A 15,779-nucleotide genomic window follows, 5' to 3' on the forward strand; every position below is an offset into this window, starting at 1 on the left:
TGTCTGTCTGTCTATCTATCTATCTATCTATCTATCTATCTATCTATCTATCTATATCCATCTATATCTATCTATCTATCTATCTATCTATCTATCTTCCTCCGTTGGTAAATCTTCGTTTTTCCAAAGTTGAGCGAATACAATTCTTGCTGCAGTTCATCTATGTAAAATTAAACATATACACTCTTTCTTATAATTTCCTACAATTGTGCCTAACAAAAAATAATTCTGGCTTAAAATCTATATGTTTTTTTTAGTCATTTTCTCTAACCACGCATGTATTCTTAACCAGAATCTTTTGGCTTTAGAGCATATCCACCAAAGATGGTAGGTAATAAGGGACTGGCGTTGCTTTTGAAGCAACTCTCTGTTCTTTGGCCACCAAATGAGAAGAGAAGACTCTTTTCCCAAATGTTGGGAAAGATGGAAGGCGAAAGGAGAAGGGGACGACAAGAGGAGGAGATGGTTAGATAGGGTCATCAACGCAATGAGTATGAATTTGAGCAAACTCCAGGAGATGGTGGAGGAGATGTGGGCCAGGCATGCTGTGGCCCATGAGGTCACAAAGACATCAGACGTGACTGAGTTGCAGGTTCCTCCCTCATTCACGGAACAATCTGTGAAGGACCTCAAAAGGTTTACCACCTAATCTGAAGTGAGACCACTTTCAACCGTCTCCTTTCTGAACTTCGTTCCCCAGCCAGGTCAACCAAACAACTTCTTTACCCAAGCAGGCATGGAGAAACATCGTTTCTCTTTCAGATGTTCACCTTGCCCTTCTGGGCTGTTGAAAAGGGAGGACAGTGTCTCAGCAACTGAAGATGCGATTAATTCAGAGAGGGCTGAAGATCAGAGGATTCGGAACAGAATGTAAACCAGAGACTTCTGCCTCTCTCTTTGTTCCAGTTTCCATTCAGAAATATTATTAGCTTGCCTCTTGAGCTAACTTCTATTACTTGCTTCCACGCTTTTTACATAGCACCTTCCATCTCCCCATTCTAATTTGCCCCCTCCTTTTTTTTCTCCTCTCGGTTTCTAAAAATGCACTTCTCCCGTGTGCTAAGAATGGATTTCTTCTAAAGAAGGCAAACAACAGTGTCATGAAGCTCCTTTGTGATTCCAATTAGACCCAGGGAAGGCCAAGGTGCCTCTGTTCTGTTCTTTTTCTTTTCTTTTTAACATTTGAATTTGCTAGCAAATGTGAGTTGCTTTTTAAAAAAAAAAAAAAAAAAAGCCACCTTCCTATCTGTATCGCCCAGCCCAGTTCTTTGAGCTGTAACTATTTCTAGGATTAGGAATGCCGGATTTGGAGCCAGAACCAAGAGAATGGAGAAGAAAAGGACTTGTTTCAGATTTGAGGATAACCTAATTGATGCTTCCCTGCTCATTTGAGCGTCAGTGGATAATTACCATCCAAGTTTAAATTTCTCTAAACTTTGAAGCGTTAAGAAAAAAACGCTGTGAAGTAGAAAAACAGAATTAAAGACATATATTAAAGGAAACACATGCAAAAGTTTAGATAGATAGATAGATAGATAGATAGATAGATAGATAGATAGATAGATAGATAGATAGACAGACAGATAAACAGACAGACAGACGACAGACAGGTAGATGATAGATAGACAGATAGTTGATAGATAGATAAATGATATAAATAGATAGATACAGATAGATTGATACATAGATATAGATATATGATTGATAGATGATAGATAGATAATAAATAGAAGATACTTAGCTAAATTGATAGATGATAGATGATATAGATAGAAGATATAGATGATAAGATAGATAGATAGATAGATAGATAGATAGAAGATATAGATGATAAGAGATAGATAGATAGATAGATAGATAGATAGATAGATAGATAGATAGATAGATAGACAGACAGATAGGATACATAGATTGATACAGATAGATTGATAGATGATAGATGATTAGATAGATAGATAGATAGATAGATAGATAGATAGATAGATAGATAGATAGATAGATACATAGATAGAAGATATAGATTGATAGATGATACATGATAGATAGATAGACAGACAGACAGACAGACAGACAGATTTAGACTTTAATCAAAACTGAGACAAAACAGGGCTGATAAAAGTTACATGTTCAAAATCTCAAAAGAGGGTCAGGGGTCTGTCCAGAATTTACAGATAGTTCTTGAGTCATAATAATAGACGCTGCTCATCAATGTAAATTGTGACAGTTGTAAAACACCTTGGTCATATAACGAACCTGATTTTACGACCCTTTTTTGTAATGGTGGTTAAGCAAACTCTAATTTTTAAGTGAAACGATGGCTCACTATGGGTGCAACATGAAAAGACGTGTTTTCAGCCAAGCGCGTCTTCTAAGGAAAGGGGTCCATGAAATCACCACAGTGTTTTATCAAGACCAGAGAATAAAATATGAGGGTAATCTCTGATTAAAGAGGAGTGTCACCATGCACACTTTTGATTTTTCTGTTGTGTTTTCCTAACCTGCTACTTGCAATTCAAAAGCTTTCTAAGTCACCATTTCACAAGGTGGTGGCACCCCGTGAGACAAAGAGGGAGAGACAGAGAGAGAGGAGGGTGAAAATATATATATATATATATATATATATTTCTCTCCCTCTTTTTTTTTTTTCCAAGTGTCAGCAGTGTTTTGAACTTTGGAAGATGTTTTTAACAATAGTCATAATAATAACATCCAAAATTGCCTGAGCCACTTCCACGAATTGATGTTTTTATTGGTGCGGATCAAAAGTGCAAGAATGAAAAAGACGTGGAGCTAATCAGAGATCCTAGCTTTCAACTGGCAGAAGAAGAAGAAGAAGAAAAAAAAACAAGCAAACATCATCAGTGTTTGAAAATAAATGAGGGAGATGAATAAAATATCTGGCAAGGATCTTCTCTGAGACGAGCTGGCTGGTTTCTTTGAGCGAGTTAAAAAAAATACGATCAAAACAAGGCCAGCAGAACTGCTGATCTGCTAATGTGGGACAATTAAATCACTTCCTTCAACAGACTGGGGGGGAAAATGACAGCGCGTTCCGTGTTATAAACTACGTTTGCTACTAACTGGGATTGCTGCAGAAGGCTTTTGGCTAATGAATTCTTTGGGCGATAAACACCCAGGGTGTTTGCCACAGATAAATCCTGCTTGGCTGACATCTTCCTGGCCTCAATGGTCCACTCTTTTTTTTCACTGAAGTTGGTGAGATCCGAGCTGTTAAATCTGCCAAAGGATCTGTACAGTTCATGGACACTGTAGAGAACCCTTAAAGAGATATAAAGAAAGACTAGGGGTGACATGATAGCAGTCTTCCAGTATTTGAGGGGCAGCCCCAAAGAAGAGGGAGTCAAGCTAGGATGTGAATCTAAAGAACATCTAAAGAATCCAAAGAACATCTGGGAAGACCACCCTTGGAACAGTGCGTCCTGTTTTGGTCACCATGATATAAAACAGATATTGAGACTCAAGAAAGAATGGAGAGAAGAGCAACAAGGATGATTAGGGGGCTGGAGGCTAAAACATACAAAGAACAGCTACAGGAATTAGGTATGTCTACTTTAAGGGGGAAAAAGGACCAGGGGTGACTTGATAGCACTCTTCCAATGTCTAAGAGGGTGCCACAAAGAAGAGGGGGTCAACATATTCTCTAAAGCACCCAAAAGGAGGACAAGAAGCAATGGGTGGAAACTAATCCAGGAGAGAGGCAACCCCGGGATTAAGGAGGAATTTCCTGACAGTGAGAACAATTAATCATCGGAACTCCTTGCCTCCAGAAGTTGTGGGTGCTCCAACACTGGAGGTTTTGAAGAAGAGATTGGACAGCCATTTGTCTCAAGTGATGTAGGGCTTCCTGCTTGAGTAGTGGGTTGGACTAGAAGATCTCTAAGACCCCTTCCAATTCTATTCAATCTCCAGCCCGAACTTCCAGAGACTTCTGGTCCATCCCAAAACCCAACCAATTTTCCAGGATTTTGAAGGCCAAGAACAAAAGACGCGAAGGGAGGACAACTTTCCTGTGTTGTCTCAAGAAAGATAGGAAGCTCTAAACTTTTGTTTTGTTTTGTTTTGTTTTAAAAAAAACCTCCTTGTTAATTTTGTAAACTTGACTTTAAAAAAAAAATACTAGAAAGGAAAAAAGAATGGATTCATCCCTTTCTAGAGAGTTTGTGATGATTTTTCTAATCAACTTTATTCACCTTGTAATCCTACCCTGGATTTTTATTCCATTTTTCTTTTTTGTTCGGTGGTAATAACTGCCGAGTGAGGAAGCACAAAAGTACTTATTATTTTGTCCATGTGTGATCACAGCCAGTATTTTCCAATTTTGCTTCCACACAGGTAGCTATTGGAAAAAAAGAGAAGCTGTATCCTTTATTTATCAGCAACAATTTCAGCTTTATTAAGGTACAGTCTACATATAGGAGGACTTTTCCCACCTTCTGATTAAGGGCCAGCATGGTCCTGGAGATACTTGGACAAGGAAAATAGTCCATGTTTTCTCTTCTCTTCTCTGTCCTTTCCTCCCTCCCTTTCTTTTTCTCTTCTCTCTCCTTCTTTCTTTCCTTCTCTCCTCCCTCCCTTTCTTCTCCTCTCCTCTCCTCTCTTCCCTCCTTCCCTCACTCCCTTTTTTCTTCTCTTCTCTCTCCTTCCTTCCTTTCTCCCTCCCTTTCTTCTTCTGTTCTCTCCTCTCCTCTTTTCTTCCCTCCCTGCCTCCTTTTCTTCTTTTCTTCTCTCTCCTCCCTCCCTCCTTCTCTTCACTTCTTTCCTCTCCTCCTCTTTCTTTCCCTCCTTCCTTCCCTCCCTTTCTTTCTCTTCTCTCCTTCCTTCTTTCCTTCTCTCCTCCCTCCCTTTCTTCTCCTCTCCTCTCTTCTCTTCCCTCCTTCCCTCATTCCCTTTTTTCTTCTCTTCTCTCTCCTTCCTTCCTTTCTCCCTCCCTTTCTTCTTCTGTTCTCTCCTCTCCTCTTTTCTTCCCTCCCTGCCTCCTTCTTTTCTTCTCTCTCCTCCCTCCCTCCTTCTCTTCACTTCTTTCCTCTCCTCCTCTTTCTTTCCCTCCTTCCTTCCCTCCCTTTCTTTCTCTTCTCTCCTTCCTTCTTTCCTTCTCTCCTCCCTCCCTTTCTTCTCCTCTCCTCTCTTCTCTTCCCTCCTTCCCTCCTTCCCTTTTTTCTTCTCTTCTCTCTCCTTCCTTCCTTCTCTCCCTCCCTTTCTTCTTCTGTTCTCTCCTCTCCTCTTTCCTTCCCTCCCTACCTCCTTTTCTTCTTCTCTTCTCTCTCCTCCCTCCCTCCTTCTCTTCTCTCCTCTCCTCCTCTTTCCTTCCCTCCTTCCCTCCCTTTCTCTCTTTCTTCTTTTCTTCTCCTCTTCTCTGCAAGATGCCACCCTCTCCTCAGTGACTGCTTCAAATGGACCATCTTAGCATCCTGCCTACGACGCTACCTTTAACGCAACTGCCCGCTTATTTATTGATGAATGACTATATCGATATGTAAATACACTATCGGCCTGCCACGCAGGCATATTTACATATGCTCCTTCAGGTTTTCTTAATTGTTTCATCACTTAGCAGTCCACATTTAATTCTGCTGGGTTTTCATTACCAAAACACCATGTCTTTTTTTTTTTAAAAAAAAAAAAAAGTCCCAAGGTTTATCTTGTGCAGTGCATATGTGTGCATGTCCTCTCATTTTTGGCTTCTTAATGATCTTTTAATGAGATGTCAATTAACGAGGCAAACTTGGGGAGGCAGGCAGTGAGGAATGGTTGCTATCCAGTGCATTACAATTGTTCAGACTGTAATAATTCTTGAAATAGCATATTTTCTCTCTCTCCCTTTCTTTCTCTCCCCCTCTCTTTTTCTCTCTTTCTCCCTTTCTCTCTCTCCCTTTCTTTCCTCTCTCCTTATCTCTTTCTCTCCCTTTCTCTCTCCCCCCCTCTCTTTCTCTCTCTCTCTTTCTCTCCTCTCTTTCTCTTTTTCTCTCCCTTTCTCTCTCTCCCATTCTTTCTCTCCCCCTCTCTCTTTCTCTTTCTCTCTCCCTCCCTTTGTCTCTCTCTCTTTCTCTCCTTTTTTCTCTCTCTCTCTCTCCCTTTCTCTCTCTTCTCTCCATCCTTGATGCTCTCTGAACCTGAGTGTATCCTTGCAGACTTTCCATGTTCCAACTTCTAACATCATTAGTGCTAGAAGGAAGTGGGGTTGTGGAGTGGAGGAAAAGAAGAAGGATGGGGCGGAAGAGGAGGAGGAGGACGGTGGGGTCCTTGGTGCTTCCTGAACCTGGTTGATTTCTTGCAGACTTTTCATCACCCAACTGAGTAACATCATCAGTGCATCATCCTACACCAGATATATGATGTCTTTACGGCAGGATGAACAGCCAGCTGTTGTGTTGATTTAACCTAGCCACCTCCCCGTCTGCAATAAAACTGCTCATCTTAGCCAAGTGATGCCTGACAAACCTCTGCCAAGTCCATCCTGGTTCTAAATTAAGGCTTTAAACATCTGGAGAGCTGTGATTTACGGCTGGTTCCCCCCCCCATGTGAAAGCCAACACCTATCTCTTCATCCGTCTTTAGATTCTCCCCTGTTTGTTTAATTTCCCTTGGCGTGCCAATCGTCTGCAAATTCAATTTTCTCCCTAACCTGTGATGAGGTTCTCATAAATCATCTTGCAAAAATAAATATGCAGATTCTTTTAGGAGAGGCGGGGGGGAGGGCTCTATTGAGGAATAAAAGCTTTTGCAACTGATAGATAATGTCATCAGAATCAATAGCTAGCAGGAGAATCTGCCGAGAGTGTCTGATTCACGTGCGAGAGTTTGCAAATGATCGATGCCTTCTGGGCATCCGGCAAGTCCCAATGAAGTTTATAATCTCCCGATGGCTAAATTAGAACTCAATTCCACATGGTAGAACTCCTTAATGAATCCAAAGGTTATTTGTGGAAGAAGACCTAAAGCAGGCACATTGAATGTCATAAAAGTGGAGGCCCAGCCAGGAGAGGGCAACTCCACCATATATATAGGAGGCCCTATAGCATCTCAGACAAGTGACTGTCCAGTTTCTTCTTTAAAATCTGCAGTGATGGAGCGCCCACGATTTCTGGAGGCAAGCTGTTCCACTGGTTAATTGTTCTCACTGTCAGGAAGTTTCTCCTTAGTTCTAGGTTGCTTCTCTCCTTGATTTGTTTCCATCCGTTGCTTCCTGTCCTGCCTTAAGGTGATCTGGAGAATAGCTTGACTCCCTCTTCTATGGGGCAGCCCCTCAAATACTGGAACACTGCTATCCTGTCTCCCCTATTTCTTCTTTTCTTCAGACTAGCCAAACCCAAGTCCTGCAGCCGTTCTTCATATGTTTTAGTCTCCAGGCCTTGGATCATCTTAGTTTCCAACTATTGTTTTTTTGTCTTGCCTTTCACTACTCTGGAGTAGTTTGACCCCCTCATCTTTGCAGGAGATGAATGTATCTTGGGGGAACCACATCAAAATATATCCTCTGATCAAAACACCCTTTGTAATAGTTGTTCATATATTTTTTTTTCCTTCCAAATTTAACAAGTCGAGCAAAAAAGTCTTTCTGATAATTGATGGTTGGGCAGCAGAAATTGATTCCGTTCCCTTCTTGCTGCTGAGAGAGTAGTCCTTCTACATTGGGAAGATAAATTTATGACTTCAATTACTCAGTGGATTGAAGACCTGATGTTACTTCCAACTTATGAATGAGTCACTTATAATTATAGATTATATATGGACAATTACAGTGAAATATGGTTGTGCTGTACTGACGCTCTAGTATATATAAAGGTTTATGGAGTCCTTGCTGCTGTCTGAATTTGTTTTTTTTCCTTGTGGATATTTCATTGCCCACCTAGGTAAATGTCATAGGCGCTGATGATGTTCCCTAGTTGGGTAATGAGACATCTGAAAGAAAACCACCAAGCTCAGAGAGCACCAAGGACCCCATGGTCGTCTTCCTACTCCTCCTACTCCTCCTACTCCTCCATTCCACAAACTCACTCCCTTCTAGCACTGATAATGTTACCTAGTGGGGTCATGAAATGTCTGCAAGAAAGCCACCAAGCTCAGAGAGCACGAAGGACCCCACCCTCCTCCTCCTCCTCCATTCCACAAACTCACTCCTTTCTAACACTGATGATGTTACCTAGTTAGGTCATGAAATGTCTGAAAGTAAACCACCAAGCTCAGAGAGCACCAAGGACCCCACGGTCATCTTCCTCCTCCACCACCACCACCACCACCACCTCCTTCTCCTCCTCCTCCTCCTCCTCCTCCTCCTCCTCTTTCTCCTCCATTCCACAAACTCACTCCTTTCTAGCACTGATGATGTTACCCAGTGGGGTCATGAAATGTCTGAAAGAAAACCACCAAGCTCAGAGAGCACCAAGGACCCCACAATCCTCCTCCCCCCTCCTCCTCCAAACCCCACTCCTTTCTAGCACTGATCATATTGCCTAGTTGGGTTATGAAATGTCTGCAAGAAAATCACTAAGCTCAGAAAGCGTCAAGTTGCAAACTATAAACTTTTATAACGCTTTTATATATAACTGACTTCTTTCCTCCTTTTTCCTTTTTTTCATAGCTTTCCCCCCTTTGTTTTAATTAAACAAAGCCCCCCAAATCACTCAGGTTTATGTCTTGGCGCCATGCCCCAAAGCATAGATCAAACCAATAACACCCAATGCTAATTCGCAATCCCCCATCACCTACTAAAACTTAACACTAACCCCATCTTGTGTGTTGTGGAGATGGATTATCCAGATCTTGGTCTGGCTGAATTAGGAATCAGGACTTTCAAGTCCTGCTGGTAAAGCTGGTGAAGACTGACTCCTATAGGGAGGAAGATGCTGATCAGGTAGTATTTTGATTTAATGCATCAGAGCCTCCCTTACATTCTTAGTCCCTGCTATAAAGAAGCCTGAGTTATATTTAAAACAGCTTTGGCAAGAGACAGCTTTGAAGCTTGTGACAAACTCGAAGCAGCTTGTTTATCCCTCTGCATGAAATATCAAGTAAAAAAGAATTGGTTTTGAGAAGCACGCGGGAAGCGCCGTCACAGACTCAGGCCAGAGCTGGGGACCAAGAATTGACAGCACAGGTGTAGTTGCGATGAAAATAACAATCCTGAAGGCCAGGCAAGCATCGCAGCTAGTGCTACATGGCTCCTCTGAGACAGCAACAACCTGAATATGTACTTATTGTACAGTGTTTGCCAAAGAGCCAAGAAAGTGCATTTAAAGGTCAGGACGACATAGTAGACTCAACTTTATTTCAATTTGGGGCACTCTGTATCCAACTGACAAAAACAAAAGTTGGAAGGAACTTTGGAGGTCTTCTAGTCTCAAGCAGGAGATCCTATACCATTCCAGGCAATTGGCTGTCCAGTCTCTTCTTAAAAGCCTCCAGTTGACGGAGGATCCATTACTTCTGGAGGCAAGCTGTTCCACTGATTATTTGTTCTCACTGTCAAGAAATTTCTCCTTAGTTCTAGGTTGCTTCTCTCCTTGATTAGTTTCCATCCATTCTTTCTGGTCTTGTCTTCTGGTGCTTTGGAGAATAGCTTGACCCCCTTTTTTTTCTGGCAGCCCTTCAGATATTGGAAGACTGCTATTTGGTCACCCCTAGTCCTTCCCTTCATTAAACCAGACATACCCAATTCCAGCAACCGTTCTTCGTATGTTTTACACCTCCAGTCCACCGATCATCTTTGTTGCTCTTCTCTGCATTCTATCCAGAATCTCAATGTCTTTTTTATATTGCGGTAACCAAAACTAGATGCGGTATTCTAAGTGTGGCCTTCCTAAGGCTTTGTAAAGTGATACTAATACTTCACGTGATCTTGATTCTATCTCTCCTTTAATGCAATCTAGGATTGTGTTGTTGTGTTTGTTTGTTTGTTTGTTTTAAAAAAAGAACATCTTTCGTGTGTTTCTTTTTTTAAAAAAAAAAAAAAAGCAGGGATGAGGGAATATGGAGAAAGGAAACACTGTCCATCAGCTGAACAAGGAACATTTTAGGAGCAAATCTAGAGCAGAAACATTAGTACTAATGTTCTTCCCTTCCACTCATGGTCCACCATCCTCAATAGGGTTGTCTTGAGAAGTTGAAGTGTGCTCCAGCTCAGATTTTGGCCCTTTAATGAAAAGAAGGACGGGGGTGACATGATAGCAGTGTTATAATATTTGAGGGACTGCCACGAAGAAGAGGAAGTCAACTTATATTCCAAAGCACTTGAAGGCACGACAAGAAGCAACGGATGGAAACTAATCAAGGAGAGAAGCAAGGGGGCGACATGATAGCAGTCTTCCAATATCTCAGGGGCTGCCCCAAAGAAGAGGGGGTCCATCTATTCTCCAAAGCACCTGAAGGCAGGACAAGAAGCAACGGATGGAAACTCATCAAGGAGAGAAGCAATCTGGAACTAAGGAGGATTTTTCTGATAGAACAATTAATCAGTAGAACTCTTTGCCTCCAGAAGTTGTGGGTGCTCCAACACTGGAGGCTTTTAAGAAGAAATTGGACAACCATTTGTCTGAAATGATATAGGGTTTGAGCAGGGGGTTGGACTAGAAGACCTCCAAGATCCCTTCCAGCTCTGTTATTCTGTTCTGTTCTGCTCTTTCCTTTCTCCAAACAGTCAAGCATCCTTTCTGTCTCTTATCACTTCAAGGGCGACTTCTAACAAGTGTAAAACAACACCAGGAAAATAAACCCCAGTAATTATAGGGTGGGGGAAAGAGGTTAAAACACATTGGAGGGGAGGGGGAAAAAGAGTGATAAGGGAGGCGAGGCAAACGCTGGCAATTGAAATCACCCAGCATTTTTATTTATTTTATTTTATTTGCTTTTGTGTTGTGTTATTGTTGTCGTTTTTCTGGAGTAGTCATACCCCGCCATGCATGGCGAGCAGGCATTAAATTCTCTCTCCGATTCAAAAGCTTGCCATTATTCCGTAATTTTGTATGTAAATAAGATGTATTAGGGAACCACTCAAGCAATTAATTAAACAGCTGTTGCAGAATCCGCGATAAAGGAAGTGGGGAGGGGAGGGTGGATCTGCAGAATTTCACTCGTCCCACCATCAATATCCCACATTTATTTATTTCTACTCCAAGCGGTGCAGAATGCATGGGCCATCATGTGTTAGGAATCCTAAATGAGCTTTTCATTGCATTGGTCGGAATTATTGACGTCCTTCAGGTTTTGATTGAAGGTTGGGGAAGGGTTCTCAACAGGAATCCTGTTGAGAACCATATTGCCAGCTACTGATAGGTCTTCTGGGGCCTTGAAACAAAGGATGGACCATCCACCTGTTGCTTTTCATTGTGTTGGTCAGAATTATTGATGTGTCTCCTTCTTTTGATTGAAGGTTGGGGAAGCGTTCTCAACAGGAATCCTGGTTTTATCATATTGCCAGCTACTGATAGGTCTTCTGGGGCCTTGAAACAAAGGATGGACCATCCACCTGTTGAGAATGCCCAAAATAACATGGCAGAAGACATTTTTTTTTAATGCAAGAGATCACAAGGGCTCGTCTCTAGACAGGTAGATATCCTGTCCAAAATTCCGAAAGGATGCAACGAGTCATAAGGACATATATTTCATCTCCTTAAGTTCTTTTGTTTCTCAGCTGAAGTTCTAGTCCACGAGGCTCATTTTTGATGGCCTTCAACACCCCCTCCCCGTTCCGTGATTCTGCACGCTCCTAAATAAGCCCCTTTGAAAACAGTAATCCCCCACACCGTTCAATTTTCCTCCGTTCACCCGAAACATCTGACAGATTATTAAATGTGTACGTGTGTTTTGTTTTGTTGTTTTTTTTTTTAAATGAACAAGAGGTAGCAAAGCAATTGGGTTTTTTTGTTTTTTTGTTTTGTTTTGTTTTTTGTTTTTGTTTTTTCCTTTTTCCCACTTTTCCAACACCGGACAATTTCTTCCTCCAGCTGTCCACAATATGGCAGATTTAATGACTTCAAATGAGAGGCATTTATCTCTGAAATAACTGTTGTGCTTTTTTTTTTGAAAAACAAAACGGCAAGATCAATAAATTCATTACCACACACAGGCAGTGCGAGGAGGAGGAAAATGTGTGTTGTTCTCCAACGATTGCCAGTGAGATTTTAGCATCCGAGGGGCTTCTAAATGCAATATTTTCTAGCCTTTATTTGGAACTACCTAGGTTTAAAATTTGTAAGCAGCCCTTTTGGCCAATGCCAGGGAAAAAACACATTTGGAACAGGATGTCGTGGGTTTTATTTGACCCCATTTTAAACTCAATAATGGAGGTTTTTGAGGGAAGACATCATGCCAAAGTGTGTGGGGGAGCTGTCTTTATTCACAGAAACAACTGGTGCCCATGTTTGAGTGGACATCTTCATCCAAGTGAACAATTGCAGTTAAAAAAAAAATCAAAATATTAGCAAATCCCTACCAAGCCATAAGTCTCTGACCTTCCAAAGTGACCTTAGACAAAGAATCAGTATAGGGCAGAGATGTTCAAACTTGGCCCTTTGATGACTTGTGGACTTCAACTCCCAGAATTCAACTCCCAGAATTCCTCAGCCAGCATGCTAGAACAGAATAGAATAGAGTAGAGTAGAGTAGAGTAGAGTAGAGTAGAGTAGAGTAGAGTAGAGTAGAGTAGAGTAGAGTAGAATAGAATGATAGAATAGAATAGATTAGAATAATGATAGGATAGGATAGGATAGGATAGGATAGGATAGGATAGGATAGGATAGGATAGGATAGGATAGAAATGGGATGGAATAGAAATGGGATGGAATAGGATAGGATAGGATAGGATAGGATAGGATAGGATAGGATAGGATAGGATAGGATAGGATAGGATAGGATAAGATAGAAATGGGATGGAATGGAATGGAATGGAATAGAATAGAATAGAATAGAATAGAATAGAATAGAATAGAATAGAATAGAATAGAATAGAATAGAATAGAATAGGAGTGGAGTGGAGTGGAGTGGAGTGGAGTGGAGTGGAATGGAATGGAATGGAATGGAATTGGAAGGGACCTCAGATGGATGGATGGATGGATGGATGGATGTCACCTAGTTGGGTAATGAAACATCTTCAAGAAAACAACCAGGGACCCCTCAACTGATAGTCTTGGATTGAGAGCAAAGTCATTCTTCTCTTGAGTAGGAATTAGTCTCAGCTTCCAGAGAGCTCTCTGCCAGTTAAATCAGCACTTTTTGATCTGGATGAAGGTTTATGATACATAGCACCTGCCTTTCGTTTTTATTTGCTACCAAGCACAGGGAGAACTTTTCTGAATTGTGTTGAGATTTGAATTTCCACCAAGGCGTGATAGAGAAAAGAGTTTCTAGGTCAAGTCCGTGGAGGGGATTCGGGACAGCTTTGTATCATACAAGGCTTGTCTTTACCAACAACAATAACCAAAAAAAACCCATGATAGCTTCCTCCCCTCCCTTTCCAAATATTTGCGTGCTCCTTTGTGGTCTTCGACTTTGCGTCCGGTTAAAACAAGCCAGGATCAGCCACTCACTTCAAGCCTTGGACCCCAAGGCTGCGTTATGGTCACCAAAGCTTACAGGACAAAAAATGAAAGAAATAAAAGTGAGGAATTGCGAGGCAATTAAAAAGAAACACATACTTAAGGGAGCTGGAGGGTCTCAGCTTGATGAGGCTACTGGAAGCTCCTAATCACTCAGGAGGACTGCACGAAATCAAAGCTACAATTCTGAGGGGCTCACCTGAGAATCGAGTAATGGGAAGGCACGAAGGGTCTCTTCATTTCACAATAGGAAGAGTGCCCCCCATCTCTTTCCTCCTTCCTGCTCCCCACAAAGGATGATCTCCACCGTCAAACCAACTTCTTTCCCACCAAGCTAAGAGTTCCATTTCTGCAAGGTCAGGTGGAATGCATCACCTTTTCTCCCGCCTCTCGACCATAAAGAGATCACCTGGGCTTAGTCGTGTTCAGCAACCAGGTAAGGAAGTCAATCTGGTGGCCTTGGGGGGGGGGAACCCAGTATTCTCAGACGTCTGATGGATTAAAGTGTAGTAAAGCTCAGGGTTGAAATGATGGCGCTCTTGGGTGACCTCTGAGCTTGGCTGTTTTTCTTGCAGACGTTTCCTTACCCAAATAGGTTATTTCATCAGGGCTAGAGGGGAATGGGGTTTACAGGGAGGAGGAGGAGGACGACGACGACAACAACAACAACAACTGTGGGGTCCTTGGTGCTCTCTGAGCTGGGTTGTTTCTTTGCAGACATTTCATTTCCCAAACTAGGTAACATTATCAGCACTGATGATGTTGCTTAGTCTGGGTAATGAAATGTCTTCAAAAAAAACTCAGCCCAGCTCAGAGAGCACCAAGGATTAAAATGCATTCCACAGCCGCCCTCGTGATCTCTGGTAGGCCCTCCGCAAAGTTATGAACTACCGATTGGATCGGTATCGTGATTTCCTGACTGTGCTAGAGCTGTTCTAGATTCCTAATTATTGACAGTGAACTAACCGTTCAAGTTCTCCCTTCAGATGGGTGGGCTGGAAGGAAACCGGCGTTCGGCAGGTACTTGAAGCACAATTCTTTGCTAGCAGTCACAGAAGTGTATAAAATAAGGAATAAATAAAGGGAATGGTTTTAAGAGAGAGAGAGAATATTCTGTAATTCTGATCTCTTTCTCTCTCTTTAAATAATTCCCTTTATTTTCTAGCACTACCCCTTTATAAAGACAGACAAGACTTGGGAAGTTGACATTTGTCTGTGGGTGTAATTCCAGAAGAAAACAGATGACACCTAACTTAGACTCCGTGTTTACAAATATACAACAAAAGGAGAAAGCTTTATTAACCCTGGAAATGTATTCTTCAGCTCAGATATGTTTTCTTTCCTCAATACCCAACTTGTTCATATCATAGTTCAGTGAACTGCTAACATTCTATATTTCTTTCAGTTCCAGCGGTAAGCCCAGCTTTTCATTGTTATTTTTTTAAAAAAATATTATTATTATTATTTTTTGCAAACGGTACAAAGAACTTCTTTTAGGGAAGTGAGAGCAGAAAACAAAGAAGGAGAGATGAACAACATCAGGTGATGGGAAAGAGTTGGGGGGGAGGAACCATTCTGGCTGAACCCAACTGTCTGGAAACATGGTCATGCTTGCCAAACCTTGGGAAATATCTTAAAGTCTCCCCATTTTCTTTTATTTTTAAGTCCAAATTTCATTTTGATCTGAAGTCTGCCTGCAAGATTCTGCTCTCTTCTGGACCTCCAGGTGGGACTTAGCAGGCTCTTTTCAAATAATAAAGTAATAAATTAATAATGCCTTGGTAAGGCCACAGTTGGAATACTGCATCCAGTTTTGGTCGCCACAATAGAAAAAAAAAAAGATGTTGAGACTCTGGAAAGAGTACAGAGAAGAGCAACAGAAATGATCAGGGGGCTGGGGTCTATAACATACAAAGAACGGTTGCAGGAATTGTATAGGTCTCATTTAATGAAGAGAAGGAGTAGAGAGTGACAGGATAGCATCTTCCAATATTTCAGGGGCTGCCACAAATAGGTCAAATCCCCTGAAGGCAGGAGAAGAAGCAATGGATGGAAACTAATCCAGGAGAAAAGCAATCTAAAACTAAAGAGAAATTTCCTGACAGTGAGAACAATTAACCAGTGGAACAACCTGCCTCCAGAAGTTGTGGGTGCTCCAACACTGGAAGTTTTTAAGAAGAGATTGGACAGCCATTTGTTCTGAATGATATAGGGCAAGGGTGTCAAGCC

The sequence above is a fragment of the Crotalus tigris genome, unplaced genomic scaffold, assembly GCF_016545835.1.
Source record: "Crotalus tigris isolate CLP2741 ecotype Arizona unplaced genomic scaffold, ASM1654583v1 scf7180000024151.2778019, whole genome shotgun sequence".
Taxonomy (NCBI): Eukaryota; Metazoa; Chordata; class Lepidosauria; order Squamata; family Viperidae; genus Crotalus; species Crotalus tigris.